The sequence below is a fragment of the Perna viridis genome, chromosome 1, assembly GCF_037379345.1.
Source record: "Perna viridis isolate PV_CMFRI_1.1 ecotype Kerala chromosome 1, ASM3737934v1, whole genome shotgun sequence".
NCBI classification, from domain to species: domain Eukaryota; kingdom Metazoa; phylum Mollusca; class Bivalvia; order Mytilida; family Mytilidae; genus Perna; species Perna viridis.
In genome coordinates this window covers 51,822,927-51,841,168 of record NC_142445.1, presented here as the reverse complement: position 1 = coordinate 51,841,168, position 18,242 = coordinate 51,822,927, and the positions used below count along the sequence as shown (strand labels likewise).

Here is an 18,242-nt window from a genome sequence, read left to right as displayed (position 1 = left end):
CTACTTAAAGAATAAGTTAGGAGTGAAAAACCTGCTCCCTTTTATTAATCCACGAGCTTGTGATAGTTGTATGTGGGGTGGAAAATAATGCTTGGACAGAACAGGGACTTCATATATTCTAATATACACTCCCTGATCAGAATTAAATTGTATATATATCTCTGCTCTGAGAAAAACAATTAAATCTCATGATGAATATAGGTATAATGAACTTATATTCCGATTGGTGGTTTAAACGGTCTTGACTATCCTTGCGGATCTCGCACGACCGCCCATTGCGGGGATTGTGTTAGTAGAAGTCTGTTAGTAGTTGGAGGTAGCGAAGCCCAGCCTCTTGGATACCTAACCGAAGAACTTAGTCAGAGTATGTCCTACTAACGGCTGGACTACTCTGTTGACGCTCTGGCCTACTCCAGACCCCACGTAAGTGGATCCGAGAGCATTTCCCCACTCTATTTGGGAGTATGTCAACGTGTAGAGTGATGAACTTATATTGAATTCGATCGCCTTTTATTATGTTCATCTACTTGCCGATATCACATTGTTTCCCATTCAAAATTCAAGAGCATGCATTATAGAAACGTAGTTCCAAGCAGCGACCAAGGGGTGACTCCTTTTGTTCTGGCGTTCCTTAATTTCATGCATTATTTTAGAAAAATATCGAATGTTCTAGTATCAAACCAGAGACTTTATACACTCATTGATCAGACTAATTTGTCTAATACAATCATCTTATTTTTTTAAATATTGACTGGGGTAGTAGTATGTGTGTATTCTTTCCAATGATTAGTCACAGAAACTGAAAATACGATTTTTGTCAATGAAGCCACGGCAGTGGCTGAAATTGAACTAGGCATCACATTGAAATCTTGATTCGTTAAGCAATATTATATGTTACAGCAGCACTCACAAGCATCCTGCATTAAGTTTCTAGGCACTGACCATTGTCGATGGAAAGGAGTGGAACGTGAAATGAAAAGGATTTAAAATAACCATAACATTTATAGATTATAAAAATTAGCATGCAAGAGAATTTTCGCATCTTTCATTTCATTTAAAAGTCCGTATAATAATTTTGCACTATTTGATGACCTGTTTGTTCACGTGGTGACAGTCTAACAGTCGCCAACCATAACATGCGTATTAATTTCTCACTTGACCTTAGGAGAAAAGTAATCTGGTTCCCTGGTCAATATTTGAAGCGACCCTAGGATCGCTAAAAATATATATTTGAGAGAAGCTTGTGGAACAAAAATATTACCCGGGCTACCAGGTTAAGGAGAAGGAAAGAGTTGCTGAAGCTGAAGGGGACGGCATTCGGGAAACAGTTTTACTAATTTTAAAAGATGGGTAACTTCTGTAAAAAAAAGTCTACTAGTACTGGTATTTATTATGATCTGTTGTTTGATACTTTTGAACAAAATGTGTATTTTTTTCAAATACCTTTTAAGAGAACATCAACTTAAAATCATATGCAATAATTTGAAGTACACGTATTATTTCAGTCATTCTATATTTTTTATTAGATCTGATTTATGAAATATTGTAATTATGGAAAACTTTTATCAATGTATAATGATTGTAGTCTTCTTTGCACCGAGTTAGCTTATGATAAATATATAAGAAACTATTATAATTACCTATTTGTTCTGATGCTTTGCTTTTTTCTGATGTTTACAGCATGATTTTATAGTTATGTTACTAACCTAGCTAAAAAGTTTTGAACATCTAAAGTATAGATATTGCATACCACACATACCAACGAACATGCTACACGGAACTCTTTTTTACACCCTGTTACTTGTAAATAGTATCAAAATCTTTGTAACAAGCTCAGTTTCCATAATTACATTCCTATTATTATTTGTTATCTTAACACATTAACGCATAACAACTAGCAACGCCCGTTGAAAACTGTGTAACACATTAGTTCTTGTTAATTAGAATTGGACTTGATAATTTTCTGATTTAGTACATGGAATCCAAAAGTACTGAAAGATACAAGTTCCTTGAATACCCTTTTGAATCTCTCAAGACTGCTCCATAAATTATTGGGATTCTGTTAGTAACTATATTTAGTACTGTAGAGGTGACAGAATCGAGCCTTGGGATAATCGGATAGAACTCAGAATATGTCCTACTACTGGTAAGGCTGCTGTGTTGATGCTCTGGCCTGATTGTATGGTCATGTAATTCACATTGATGGTAATTAGACAGAAAAAAGGAAAAATTTACATGCTTTTGTGGTAGACAGTAATTTGATAGGTTTCACTGTATTTGTTGTTTTCGTTTTTATATTTTATTTGTATTTGCTTAGGCTACTAAAGATGGTTTCATGGATATTTCAATGGAACTGGTTATCAAATAATTATAGTTTATATTTAATTGACGATTTACGGTTATATGACTTATTGACCGATGACTATTTTTGTGGTTCTGTTAATTTTTATCTCAATGTATTGAATTCAAAGGGTTTTCCATTTCATGGTTGATTTGACCGCTCTCTTTCTTTAAATTCTATTGGATATATTTTCGGCGCTAAAGTTCTTTTGTTCTTTTATATGGCACTCTTCAATAATATCTCGGATAGACAAGATGTGTTTTGGAAATATTTAATTCAACTCATATCTTACTATATTCTTGGAGTTTTTCTACTGCAACTTTACAGGTTAGTTCTACTCCTAAATTACTAATATATTTATATAATATGCCAGAATTCTGAATATTTTAATTGGAATGAGTTTGCATGATTTTCCCCTATTTAAATGATGATTGAGCGATGTGCGTTGTGTAGATGTTAAACGCTTAAATCTAATGATAAAGTGCATGTTTATTAAAAGAATAACGTTTATTGTTTTTCATGCATTTTTCATAAATAAGCAAGTTTAACGTAATTCCAGTATAAAGAATGTGTAAATAAATAAACTGAGTGAATGCGTATTCGAGCGCTCCGGAATGAATGATTTATTGTCTTGATCATTTTAAAGGGCAATCGTAAACATTTTCGTTAATACTTTTGTTAACTGGATCAATTATATTTTTATCGTAAAAGTACAAATCAGTTTTACAGGTGATTTAATACAGGTGACAAAATATTATATGTAAGGTATTTTTGTTCTACAGGTATTTTGATATGTCACCTATAGTATAGACCTGTTTGTGATTTAGGTTTGGCATGTAGACTGTAGACGATTTTGCAGCCTTTGCACCTTGATGTAAGGTAAGCAGAGTGTCAATTTATTGTATAGTTATTTATGTATGTATATAGTTAATTAGTTTGCTTACCGCATAATATAGAAGATATAGCGTGTTACGATTTTATATGCGTTTATATTGTTGAAGTTTGTAAAAACTACAAGCGTACTTTATTTTTCATATTTGGTAATATTTATATATGTAGCTTGATGCGAATATCAAGTGGCAAGATGCGAATATTTTATATACATGTAAGCTGGAATAAATGTGGCATGGAACAAAGTCTGTGTTAAAAATCAGAATTTACATGTACACGGTTAATACTGATGTTTTATGTATAAATTGTATTTTGTCTAATATTATAGGGTTATTAAATGGTTATTTTCATATTAATCCTGTATTATGTCCAAGTACAGTTGTATTGGATTGACATCACTTGTATTGGCCCGAGGCGAAGCCGAGGGCCAATATAAGTGGTCGAAACCCAATACAACTGTACGAGGACATAATACAGGATTAATATGAAAATAACCATTTTATGATCCCTTTATTAACTGATGACTTAAAATAACAGGAGTTATCTGTACAAACCTTTAAATACAGCTCAGTATGACATATTTCCTATAGTCTGTTTCAAACAAAATGGCGGACAAGTTTAACTTTTATACAGGGCCAGAATTAATACAGGGCATGTGCCCTGTATTAAATTAATACAGGGCAATTGCCCTGTATAAATTATGGTTGCTAAAACCTCCTGTTGTATTAAAGGAGCAATTTACATTGTATTTTAAGTCATCAGTTAATAAAGAATTGATATTTTCTGCAAAGTTTGTAAGTTAGAGTACTTATGATTGTATTTATTTTGCAGGGCCTTTTTTTCCTTGTAATATCCAGACATCCAGTGTCATTGTTAGAAATAAAATATGTAACCCTACCCTGTCTCTTGATGTTTTGCGCCCAACTTTAAGAGCTATTACACTATGACTGGATTCAACAGTGGTTTAGCTACAAAAACCTACAATGCACTTACATGACTGGGAGAACCCTAATTTTAAAGCCATTTAGACATACATGTAAAAATATTTGGTTCAATCCTATGATAAGCAGAAGCAAATGTTGTGCAGTGAAAATGTTAAATAATACTATAACAATAAAGTTGAAAAAGATAGTACTTTCCGTTATACCCTTTATTTCGTGCATTATAAAGCTAGGACATCGTTGCTTCTAGGAGATAATTCGACTGTCTTTGTGGATGTAAACCACTAAAATCCCCCAAAATCGTTCTAACACAGTGTTAACCAACCATTTGCACGATATGAGTGACGCTGACCATCAGCTGACTATTAAAACACTTGGTTTGATTTTCGTTTTCGTGATAACATATATACTCAATACTGTTAGACCCGGTTTGCACTCATACGTGGTATTTGTAATACATGACAGCCCGAATGGGTTTCTTAATGCCCTTGGCTATCAATTGGGATCTCTCAAGGACGATGTAAAGCACCGAAGCGTTAACACAGTCCCCAGGCATAGTCATACCCGTGAATGCGGGTCATAGTGTATTCGGGGAAATTAGTTGTCATGCGATCACGTTTCTTCGTAAATTTATTAAATGCATTATCACGTGATTTCATGTTTATCCGTGACCTAACGATCCATTTAGTGATCTCAAAAAATGTCTGGAATGTCGAATCCCAAAAGGGATTATCCACGACCAAGAGTACACTCACGGCATGTTTAAATTGATTCTAAATAATAAACAACCAGTATTTCTCACTCTTTGTTTTTCCATCTAGGATAGAAAAAAAAACAGCTTTGGCTTTCTTTTCTTTATTTTCTAAAAGACAATAGGCAGACTTTTTAACTTATGATTTTTAATCACAAATAAAAACTTTTGGGTAGGGGGTCTGACGGAGGGTCGGTAGCGTGACCGGAAACATAGGCAGACTTTTTAACTTATGTTTTTTAATCATAAATAAAAATTTTTGGGTAGGGGGTCTGAAGGAGGGTCGGTAGGGTGACCGGAAACATTTTTTAGGCCTAAATGGACGGTCTATTTATTACTCCAGCAGTGCTAGAGGTTGTCTGGTAAGCTATTTTCTGACTTGGCTCTGAAATCGATTTTTTTCAAATTTTTAAATATTTTTTTCAATGGAAAAAATGCGCATAATTAAACAGTCCCGGAGGTAGGTAAGATTATTTACATTGCGTTCTGTTAAGAACACAAGTTGAATATGGTCGTCTTTCTTCACATTTTGCTGGAGGAAAAACTTGGGGTCCGAGGTAAAATAGGACCTTCCTTTTACATATCTTTTAGGAGTTTATGTTCCATACATGTACGCGTATATCATGTATACGAACTTTTCGACGTTTTGTTGCAAAACACATGGCATTGAGGAATCTGTTAAGTTAGGGTAGTCCAATAAACTGCCAATTACTGTAACATTAAGTTTCGGGGACTCTACATGATACATATGGAGGTTATGTACACATAAAAGTACAGTGTACACATAAGTACATTTCCGAGATTTTTAGTTTTGCTATATATGTATATCTCAAACTGCACGTACTGACACTCTTAATATGATTTTTAGTTTACCCATTTTTGTTTATGACTTCGTGCCAATAAAGTAAAGTTTGTACATGTACATAAAATGTAATTTTAGTCACCTATATACTTAAAAATTGTACTTGTAAATATTACTCTTTTTAAGATGTTTACCGCAGGATTTCTTTTATAATACTTAAAGTTTACTTTCCATTTTTTGTTTAATTTCCGATTCATAGAAAACCATCATATTATGACTTTATGTACATGTTATTGTGTGTAAATAGTTTATGAACTGTACAAGTATGACGGGTCCAACCAGCAAACTTAATGGGTATCGGATCGTCCAGTCATGACGATGCAGCACAAACAAAAATAATTATATAAGTCTAAAGGATTGTACAACGATACCGATAAAGATGTTAACACACTATAATAAAATATATAATGGGCAAAATTTTCAGTCAACAAATGACCTCCTTCAGTGCCTTAAATAAACTGAGTGTGTATGAAAGTAAATGGTCTGTGAACACAACTCACTACCTAATCAGGTGAATACCTGTGACGTAAAAAATTTTACCGACAGTAACAAAGATCTTGAACATTGTGCTATAGATACACGTTGTGTGTTGATCTTGAATACTGAACTATAAAACTAAAAATATTTATAAACACTGTTATAAGAAACCATACAAAATAGGAAGAACTTAATGTTTTTTTGTTAATTCCGTGTGGGTGTAAAACACGGAGTTCTTTTATCCAAAATCCCTCCCACTTCACTCTCTGTAGATCGCTCCAGATCGTGTTTTGTTCCACGATGAAGATTTTCATTTTGTTGAAATCATCGAAGCAGTGGTTAGGTAATCTGAAGTGTTGATCACTGGGAGTAAAGGCTTTTTTGTTAGGTCGCTCCTGTGTCCGTTCAAGCGCTTGTGAAAAGGCTGTTTAGATTCACCAACATATTGAAGGCCACAGATGGGACAATGGAGAAAATATATTACATTAGCACTCTTGCAGTGCACGTTGCAAAATATTTTGTAGCGTTTCCCCGTGACTGTACGTCATTCACCAGCACAGTCACGGGGAAACGCTACAGACCATTTACTTTCATACACACTCAGTTTATTTAAGGCACTGAAGAAGGTCATTTGCCCATTATATATTTTATTATAGTGTGTTAACATCTTTATCGGTATCGTTGTACAATTCTTTAGATATATATATATATATATACATAAAAAGTTGATAAAATTTTAGTTGAAATATTGATTATGAGGTGTTTAGCCTTAAAGTCATTCATATACCGGTATCGTAATTTTGTTTCATAGAAAATTCGAATGTTTTCATATTAATACATGACTGTAAGTGGGAAATTTTTCCATTTTGCAGTTTTATTCTCTTTTGCTAGAGAACTTTTTAACTAGGACTAACGTAAAAACAAAGACCTTACAGATGTAAATTCTTAGCAAGTCACACACTACTAATTTGGTCCTAAGGAAGAGTAATTGACAGGCTATTTTAGGATTTGAAAATGGAGCATGTCCAAATCCCGAATTTGTCTATATTTATGTATATATTTAATATAATAGTGTCACCGCAGAAAAATTGCGATCGTGTATATAGGTATGGGGGCTGACAGCGGCGTCCTGGTCGTCGTCGTCCATATTCACTTGGTTTTCGTGTGATGACTATAGTTATGGTTGATCAATTGTTTTGAAATTTCGATATGACTTTACTAACTACTATTTAATTTTGAGTTTATGGCCCTTACCATTTTAAGATACCACACTGTTGGTTTCTGTCAATCTAAACAAAAAACTGAGAGTCCAGAATTTTACCAAGCTAACCTACATAAAGTGAAATGGCCAGTACTTAACATGACACAGAAAGTTCAACAAATCCATGCAGGTACACCTTCAAGAAAAAGGCATTGTAATGTGTATTTGACTTGTCTTATGGTTATGGCAAGCCATTGTGGAATTTTTTTCCCATTTATTGATATCAGTAGATATTTAGTAACATTTGTTAATAGATATTTATCAACATGTGCATTATTTAATTATTGATATCAATAAATGGAGGAGTTTTCTAGACATTGCAAACCCGTTCACCCTACCAGTGCACCTGGTCCATGCTCCCAGTTTTTAGTGGAGTCCGAGTTGCTCATTTACTTTTGTTACTTTGTATGCATTATTTTAGTTGATTTATATTCTTTGTTGTGTTTGTCTGTTGTTCATGTCTGGTCTTTGTCACTGGATTACATTCATTTGATTCCCAATAGAATCTCGGTGTTAAATAATCGAATATAAATGCCGTACCCAGGTTAAAATGAGTACAAATCTACCCCCTCCATGAATTATTTCTTAATTTTACACTTATGACTTTTTGTGAAATTGACACCAGAAAAACTGTAAAACAATACGACGTTAAAATGGCAATGAAACGAGGAAAAAAAAACGTTCTGATTTTGATGACAGTGTCAAAGATGTAAAATATGCGTATAAATTATTTCCAGCATTCCGTAAATTGTTAGACTAAACAGAAAATATAGTCAAACATTATTCTATTCTGTAAGTTGGCTACTTCCCTATTGGGTTATCTGTTTGCATCCCATAGAAACAAATGACGCCCTTTTAATTATTTACAGCTGTAATGCGATTCGTGCGGAAATGTTCATTATATGAGGGAGTGCGCAGGGGGAGAGAGTGCGGATGCTCCGGGTAAAGGCGGACATTTTTGGTTTGAGAAAATTTTTTGATAAAAATACAATTTTATCGCCTATTCCTCATATTTTTGGCATATAATAAGCACCAACAACACCTGCTTATCACACTCACACCAACAGATCAAAATTATTTTTTGAAAATTTCATTTTTCGATCAAACTTGATCAGCTGGCTACACAACTCGCCACTTACCTCGCCACATACATACAAAAATTTTAATTTTTGACATCCGGTCACAACATCGCTGTGGTACATTTCATTTTTTTTACCACTTTCATCTTTACTTTTCATGTTACTAACATTGCTCCATCACCATTAAGTGCCTTTGGGTAAGCACAAAGGACAAAATAACATATAATCATTTACTTACGCCACAGAGTAAGGGAGCACAATATCCATCTCGAGCACGTACCATCCGAGGCAGCAAACAATATGTATAATATTAAGTTAGTACACCTTATCCTAGTGTTTATACTCTATCAAATGAAAACATCAACCAGTTACAACAAGTCAGTTGTCAGCAACTACACAAATATTCTGAACAGTACGTTGGGCAACAACATACATGTACGTACATACTCCATCACTAGAACATCTGATCTAGTCAAACATGCTGACATAAAGCTAAATCACTATAGTACTATTGAAATACCACAAGATTTAAAAAAACACGAACAGTCTAAACCTTCTAAATGATACCATCAGACATGGACATTCGTTTTCACCATACAAAAACAAACACAGATCAGTCCTTTTATACCTGTGCATTTTGCTACTTAGTACATCATCAGACATTCACCCAAACCCCGGTCCCTCAATGAATAACACAAAATATGACTGCGGATACTGTAACTCCGAAGCTACCTGGGACGACAATGGTATAATGTGTGATCACTGTGAAGTATGGTACCACAGTTCATGTCAAGGTATAGGTAATGATACTTATAATATGTTATCTGATAGCAGACATGTTTGGCTATGCCTAAGATGTGCACTACCAAATTACTCAAACGGGTTGTATGAATCACTTGATTCACTAACTAATACCACAATCTTTGAGTCCTTACACTTAGACACGTCAACATGCTCAGATATCATTGATCAACCACAGGCAACATCGTCACTAAACCAAGCGAGAAATAAGAACATAAAAAAGACTAAAACTAAGAGACCACCTAAAAAACGCCTCACTATACTTAACATCAATTGCCAATCAATGAAATCTAAAGTCCCCGAATTACATCAAGTCATTAATCAAGTTAAACCTGACATTATCGTGGGAACTGAATCATGGCTAAAACCAGATATTAAAGATGCCGAAATATTCCCCAGAGACACATATAACATTTATAGAAACGAACTGGGGGAGGTGTATTTCTTGCCATCACTACAGATATGATTTCATCAAAACAACCTCAGCTAGAAACAATCTGTGAAACAACATGGGCCAAAATAGACATCACAGGTCAAAAATCAATTTATATATAAGCTTACTACAAACCACAAGAAAATGATATTGAAAGTGTAAACCAGTTTAGCAAATCACTACAAGCAGTGCACTTGAAACTGGACACACTTGGGTAATTGGTGACTTTATTCTCCTAAACTACAACTGGGTAACTGATGAATATAAACCAAACTGTAAATACTCAAATCTATACAATGCATTTTTTTGACATCATGAATGACAATAATCTTGAACAAGTTGTAAAAATACCCACACGAAATGAAAACACACTTGATTTGTTCTATACCAATCAGCCGTCACTAGTTCACAACACCAGAACACTTCCACCACTTGGCAACTCAGATCATGACATAGTCTTTCATGAATTATGCATTGAACTTGGTAGAAAATTAAAGACTCCCAGAACAATACACCAATACAAAAAGGCAGACTGGGAAAAGATAAAAGCAAGTATCATCTCATACAAAGAGTTTTATTTTAAAACAACAAAAAATAGTACAGTAGAAGAGAAATGGCAAAACATCAAGTCTGAAATAGATAGTCTAATTAAAAAATTTGTTCCCACAAAGCAAACCAAAACCAAACAAGACTGAAATCAAAAGAACCATAAGAAAAAGAGACCAAAAATACAGGAAATATAAATCAGCCAAAGCAGAGAAAAAACCAAACCTGCTAAATCAGTACAAGTCACTAAAGAAACAAGTGCAACACCAACTTAGAAATGCTTACTGGTCCTACAAAGAATCAATCATAGTCACTGACAGTAAAAATGAGGAAAACAATGGAAAACCAAGCAAAAAACCATGGTCATTCATAAAACCACAAAAGAGTGAAAATACAGGAGTATCACCACTGAAAGTAAATGGAGTCACCCACACAAAACCATCAGAACAAGCAGAAGCATTAAACAAACAGTTTCACTCAGTCTTTACAATTCCAAAACCAATGAAACTGTCACATATCACTGAACTAAACATCCTGAAGTCCAAAAAACATCCACAACATCATATGGAAGACATTCTAATAACATCGGAAGGGGTAGACAGACTACTTAAAAAACCTTAACCCCAACAAAGCCATCGGTCCAGACAAAATCTCACCACAATTCCTTAAAGAAACACACTTAGAACTTGCACCAGTAATTACAGATCTCTTAAGTTCATCATTAGACACAGGAATCGTACCATCAGACTGGAAACAAGCTAAAGTCACACCAGTGTTTAAAAAAGGTGCTAAAAGCAAACCTGAAAACTACCGACCAATTTCACTCACTTGTATTCTCAGCAAAGTCATGGAACATATCTTAGTATCAAACATCATCAAACATTTGGACAAGCATAACTTACTCTACGAATTCCAACATGGTTTTCGATCTAAATTATCCTGTGAAACTCAGCTAGTTACATTTATCCAAGAAATTACTGACAACTTGTCTCATGGAATACAAACAGACGTAGCCGTTATGGATTTTTCAAAGGCCTTCGACAAAGTCGACCATCAAAGAATTGTCTCTTAAAACTCAAACGCATGGGCATAAGTAACAAAACAGTCAACTGGATCGAATCTTTCCTTAACAATAGGCAACAGAAGGTAGTCGTTGATGGTCAAGAGTCTGGCAATTGCCCTGTTCTATCCGGAGTCCCTCAGGGTTCGGTACTGGGCCCGTGCCTCTTCTTGATTTACATCAACGACATGCCAAACACCTTATCAAGTAAAACACGTCTCTTCGCCGATGACACTATAGTCTATTTCACCGTAACTTCAAAAACTGACTGCAATACACTTCAAACCGACTTAAATAAATTGCAAAAGTGGGAAGAAGAGTGGGTGATGTCCTTCAACCCAGGCAAATGTGAAATCATCCACATATCTAGAAAGAAGAACCCTATAAACTTTGAATACACCTTACATAATAAAATTTTAAAATCTGCAGACAAAGTTAAATATTTAGGACTCACCATATCAAAAGATCTATCATGGAACAGCCACATAAATAACATCACGAATAAAGCCAACAACACTTTAAGATTTGTCAAGAGAAATATTAAAACCAATAACATCAAGACTAAAGAACTAGCATATAAAACCTATGTAAGACCTCAGTTAGAATATTGTAACATCGTTTGGGATCCTTGGCAGCAAACATACATTCATAAAATAGAAATGGTTCAGAGAAGGGCAGCTAGGTACACACTAAATCTATACAGTTATCAAGATAGTATCACAAAAATGTTACAACAACTCAGCTGGCCAACACTACAAGAGCGCCGGCAATTTTCTTCACTCGTCATGCTATATAAAATAAACAATAACTTAGTCAACATAAATAGTCAAGTGTACCTTATACCATCAAGAGATCATAAATTTGTACTGCCTTATTCACCAACAAATTACCACTCTTCATCCTACTTTCCACGCACCATAAGAATGTGGAATAATTTACCATCAGAAGTGGCTCTCAGTCCAGATCTACCATCATTTAAGTCTGGGCTGCAACAAATCATCTATAACTAACCAATCTCTACGTTTTTATCTTTTAGCAAAAAAAAAATTTTTTAAAAATGTAACTTATCACTTGTAAATATCTTTGCACTAATTATAAGTTTTTATTTTACCCACATGCGCCTCCTAGTATTCTTCAACAGATTGAAGTTAAGGAGTAATCCGTAGATGTAGATATAGGTTACAGACCAATGAGCATTTGGAACGTACGCAAAAATAGTCCTACGCAGAAATTACCCTTGTTCCTCATAGTGCTGTGAAAAAAGTTCTCATCTTATTTTAAAAATTAAAACAGTTTCTGAAAGGAAAAACATTTCTGTACATTTTATAGGTGCATTTTGCTTCTTGTGATGTGAAGCCTAATCTCCATAATGATTTCTAAATATACCCCTATCTTGTAAAAACACCTGGATTTCCCATGCTATTTATATACCACTTCTGGTGACCAGTACTGCTCTGCAAGTCTGCTAACCCCACATGCCATTCTGAGGATTGTGAGCTGACATATGTAGAATCATGCTGATACATAGTCCTCTGCCGGTTAAAGTTAAGGTAAAGTCCAGGGAAACCTTTGAATATAGTGAAATTAGCATAGAAGCCTATGGGAAGTGGAATTAGTGGTTTCTAGCCTATATACATTGAGAAAATCAATACGCAAAAAAGTGAATTTGGAAGAAGATCAAATCAGACTGTGTGCATGCAAGGTCGAAATATAAGTTATGTACAACTTAGAGAAAAAATATTAAAGGTATTTGATGGTATTTAGCAAAAATGTTTTTCCATTTCGTAATTTTGTATTTACTAGCTTTAAAGGATAGTATAGCAAACGGTACTATTTGTAAAAAGTGTCGCTGTACTAGAAATTGATTGCACAGGACAGGGTAAAAATCGTTTCCCAAACTTGAGTGGATTTACACATGTGAAAGAGTTAAACTTCAGCATCAATAATATAAAACTTTCACCGGATGCCGAAATCCTACCTCCGGATAAGGCGGTGTTAGATTTATCGTTTAATTCAATTCGAAATCTTAGTAACAGTTAGATACTTTAGTTTTAATTACATCATACGTTTACCAGACAGTGAGAAATTGCCTAAAACACTACAGAATTTGAATCTATCTGGAAACATCATACACGATTTTGGAAGCAACCCTTTTAGTAATGTACAAAACTTGAAGACACTGGATCTTTATAATAATAGCTTACAATGTAATAAAGTTGTATTTTATAAGGGATTGTGCAAACACTTGACATCGTTGGAGTATCTAAATATTGGTTTTAACGCAGACAGGATAAGAAAAGCTGTCAAGTACCCAGATGAAGTTTTAAACTTGGTCAAACTTCGACATTTAGTGATCGATGGACAGTCAGGTTGTCATTTCACTCTGGATTCAAATTCCGAACAAAACTTAGAAATCTAAATATTATGAATATGAATCTGAGTCAAAGCAAATCGGATTATTTTGAAAATTTGACCCAAATAACTAACCTGACAATATCATGCCACGACGCGTTGATTGACTTTTGTTTTACGTGTGGCACTAATTTGAACCTATGTTATGTTTTAGAGGGAATAGAAAAAGGTGCCATTGCCGCATGACAACATTTAGAGTACTTAGATGTCTCTTATAACTTACAACTTGGTTTTTGTGCTCTACGAAACATCACCGAAGATTTACGATTCACCTCAATTAAATTACTCAAGGCTAGCAAAATACATTGTCCCTTTGGTATGAGTACCATTATGTTTGTAGATGACATTATACCTCTGAAGAACACAAGCCTTGAAGAGCTCTATCTCGACGAAAATCGGATAGAAATGGGTGGACTTGTCAGCTTCCTTTTTGCCATAATCACTTAAAGTTTTAAGTCTTAACAATAATATAGTCCGCCTTGAGTGGTACAAAAATGGCATATCAAACTTAAAATGAATTGAATTCATGTATTGAAATCATCAGGATGAAACTGAATGGTCGGATTATTCACACTGGTTTAGTTGTGTTGATTTCGAAAATATTATCATTGTGCTAGCAAGAGAAAAAATTGGAAAGCTGATTGTAATACTCTTCAAGTTGATTCTGGAGGTAGGAGGTGTATGTTTGATAAGTCTATGAGTAAGCTGAACTATTACATTGTCGCAAATAAAGATATAACAATGAAAAGTTCTAGAAAACTATTAAATGTTAACTTTGATCTCCATCCAAATCAACAGCCTATCAACTGCAGCACATTTAGTGATGATTTGTTTTATCGAGCTACTATACCACCAAATACAAAACATATTGAATTTGTAAACTCTGACCTAGGAGATACCGTTTTGCAATACTTCTAATCTTCAGATTAATTGAAAACACTCAATTTGAGCGGTAACCGTTTGCTCTATCTGAAAGGACCAATGTGCAACGTATCAATGGTTGAAACGCTCGACTTTTTTCAATATAACACAAGTATTTTTCTTATTGGATTTAATGGTCTGAAGAAGCTTCCAGAACAATGTCTTAGGCGATGCAGTTTCGAAATTTGAAAATGGAGAATTGTTTTTAAAATATCAAAGTTTTTAAATGTCTTAGATTTATCAGGTAATGTAATTTCTGTTCTCAAAACTTTTTGCAGTATACAAAATGGGTTAGGGTATTGAAGTTAGGTTACAATTTACTAACAGACTGGGACATGTCAATTTCTTATTTATATGACCTGCAGTTCATAGATTTGTCTTTCAACCAAATATATTTCATTTCACCTAGAGGTTTTGAAAAGTTAAGTCAGATATTAGATGTAACGAAAGTTCAAATCGATATACAGGATAACGATTTCCAGTGCTCTTGTGAATCTCTCGATTTTTTTATCCGGTTGCAAAAATATCATACACATGTTCAAGGGTTCAACAATTTAAGTTGTCAATCGGAAAATAGAAAATATCAAAATCTAGCAACTGTAATAGAAAAATTAAAATTGATATGCAATTCTAAGATTGCATTAATCTTATCCACGTCAGCTTGTATCCTACTTTCTCTCGCCATTATTATCGGAGCTTTGATTTATAGATACAGGTGGCAAATTCGATACTGGTATTATGTAGCTAAAAGGCGCAATCATAATGGATATGAGAGGCTTCACAATTCCAAAGGATACGTGTTTGACGCTTTCATGTACTATGCAGATGACGATCGCCATTTTATTGCCATTTTATTTCATTGTGGGGTGTGACCTTGCTGATAATACCATAAATGCCATTCATCAAAGTCGTAAAGTCATCTGCTTAATGTCGCGTGCATATCTAAAATCTGAGTGGTGTATATACGGACTTAAGATAGTGCGTGTTGAAGCCATGTTGTCACGCGATGGTAACAACATAGTAATAATCGTCCATGTTGATAATTTTCCAGCAAAAGATCTTTGATTAAAGTAAAAAAAGTTGCAATGGAGATAATTGATATGGCAATCGACCATTAGTTTTGGCAAAGATGATTAGAATTATGCTCGTATTGCGGCTTTTGTTTAAATTTTAAGGCGATCGAAAACATGCGTCAATAAATAAAAGCACTGTATATTTCATCTCAATTGGTTTTACAAACGAAGTTTTGCGACTTATTGTTTTTGCTCCGTTTCTTATTATTATTATTATTATGCTTCTTCTTCTGCACGTAAAAATGTCCTGGCGATTTCTGGAAGACCGTTTATTCGATTTATACCAAACTTGTGAAAATCAAGCATGCTCAAGGGGTGTGCAAACCACTTCCGGTATTTCAAAATAGAAATAACTCAGAACGCTGTTTTAGACTTGCTGACATCATAAGCGTAAAAGAAAATTCTAGAATGCCGCCATTTTTTTTCAAAATGGCCGCCAAAATCGGCAAAATTTTAACATTGTTCGATTTCAATGAAAATTGATATCTAGGGTAAACATGACATTCTAAATTCAATGGCGGCTTCTGATTTTGTCAAAAAGCCGCCATTTGTTTTCAAAATGGCCGCCAAAATTGGCAAAATGTCAACATTGTTGGATTTCAATGAAAATTGATTTTTAGGGTAAACATTGCATTCTAAATTCAATGGCGGCTTCATAATTTGAATAAATTCGACTACTTGCCGGTTTTGGCGACTTTTGTGTTTTGCTTGCAAACACAGTATCACTTCTTGTTATCATCATCATCATCATCATCATCATCAGTATAATTCATCTTTTGGCAGTGTTTGTTCAGGATTTGATATCTCTATAGCCAACAATCTTTTAGATAACTTCACCGTTTTTTATCCATTGATATTTTCTACAAATTATCAGTTTAGTAGGTATTTTTAGAAAAGCATCGGATTCTTACTCTACCGTTGCACTTGATTCATGCTGTCAGTTTGTAGTGGAATCAAAGTTACTCATTTATTTTTGATTCATGTTCGTACTATTTTTTTTTTTTATTTCATGCTTTTGTCTTGTGTGTTTTCTTTTAGTTCTGTGTACATTATCCCTAGATTTTTTTTTTTATTATCGCTTGAATCCTGGTTCTCTTGGTTTCCCCTTTTCTATTTTTAAAATCCTGGTAAGTAGGTATCTTGGTCTAGCATAGCCTTATTCCCTTAATTACTATTTAAGTATATGCATCTTGACACTTTAACAATTGTCTACGCATTTCAAGTTACACAATGTATGTATTTGCTAATAACAATTCCCTAGACTGAGCTTTCTTTTCCATGTCGAACATATCATAAACTTAAGAATTTTAACTTCTGTACGAATTGACTTTATAAAATATATTTCATTATTTTTACACGTACTTGAATTAAAAACATACGTGCATACTCTTGCGGTTTTTTATCATTAAGAAAATAATTAACTTATTTTGGAACAGATTGACGTGGGCTTTTTACATATTTTATTAATTAAATGCACGTCTTCGTGGTCTCATTCACAACTAAAATATTGATCTTTAGAAATTGATTAGTTGATACTATTTTCCAAAGCTTAATTTAACCCTAAGCATTAAGTTACTACATTGTGACATTCAAAATATTCATGATTTATTTTCGGTTTTATTTCGCGGAAACCATATCAATGTCTACATGTTTAGACAACAAAATAATAAAAATGGACGCATCTGATGTGTTATTTTGGTTATTACATGTTCTTTGTTGTGTGTGTCTTTTTTCCCTGTCTATGAACCACAGATAAGACTCCATTTAATACAACTTATACAGGTTATATACGCGGCTTATTATGTTTGTGTCAACCGCAAGTCTGTTATAAATTAAAATAAACGACAATTGGAGTTTTTCTGATAAAAGGGGAATATCTTTAACCACCATCCGGTGAAATCATTTTACAATGTTACAATAATCTTTAGTAGGACTAGAAATATTAAATGTTTCTAATTCTTGAACAGGTTACACAAAATAAGCTGGTTTGCAACAGTTTACACTTATAAATCGCGATTGGAAGACAGTTCAAATATTAATAATTTTGTTCGGGATTATTTAAAGCCCGGCGTACGGACCAGTCGACGTTGATAACGTCATAATTCCAGACCTGGATATACAAAATAACATGACCTGCTCATGAAGAACCTACCAATCAGAAACCTTGTAAAGAAACAAATTAAGTCATAAATCGGTAAAACAACACATTGCCACAAATAGTTAAACATATTTGAGCACAACGGTTACTGCTGTAAGAAATTTCCTTATTGTAATTTGAGTTGAATAATGAAGATATTTCTAATAAAATTTTAGAATTTTAGTCAAATCAACATAAAATAGATACGAGTTTCTTTGCTGTACTAAATGAGTCACCTATCCTACCAGGTTAATAA

General features: G+C 34.0%; 1 long non-coding RNA gene across 1 annotated transcript; it reads left to right on the top strand.

Annotated features, from left to right (window-relative positions):
* Positions 1-2,309: 2,309 nt before the first annotated feature.
* LOC148629282 (uncharacterized) lies at positions 2,310-4,163 on the top strand. The gene is made up of 3 exons (XR_015919356.1): positions 2,310-2,668; positions 3,124-3,220; positions 4,064-4,163. It is a non-coding gene; the product is annotated as an uncharacterized LOC148629282 (long non-coding RNA).
* Positions 4,164-18,242: the final 14,079 nt, after the last annotated feature.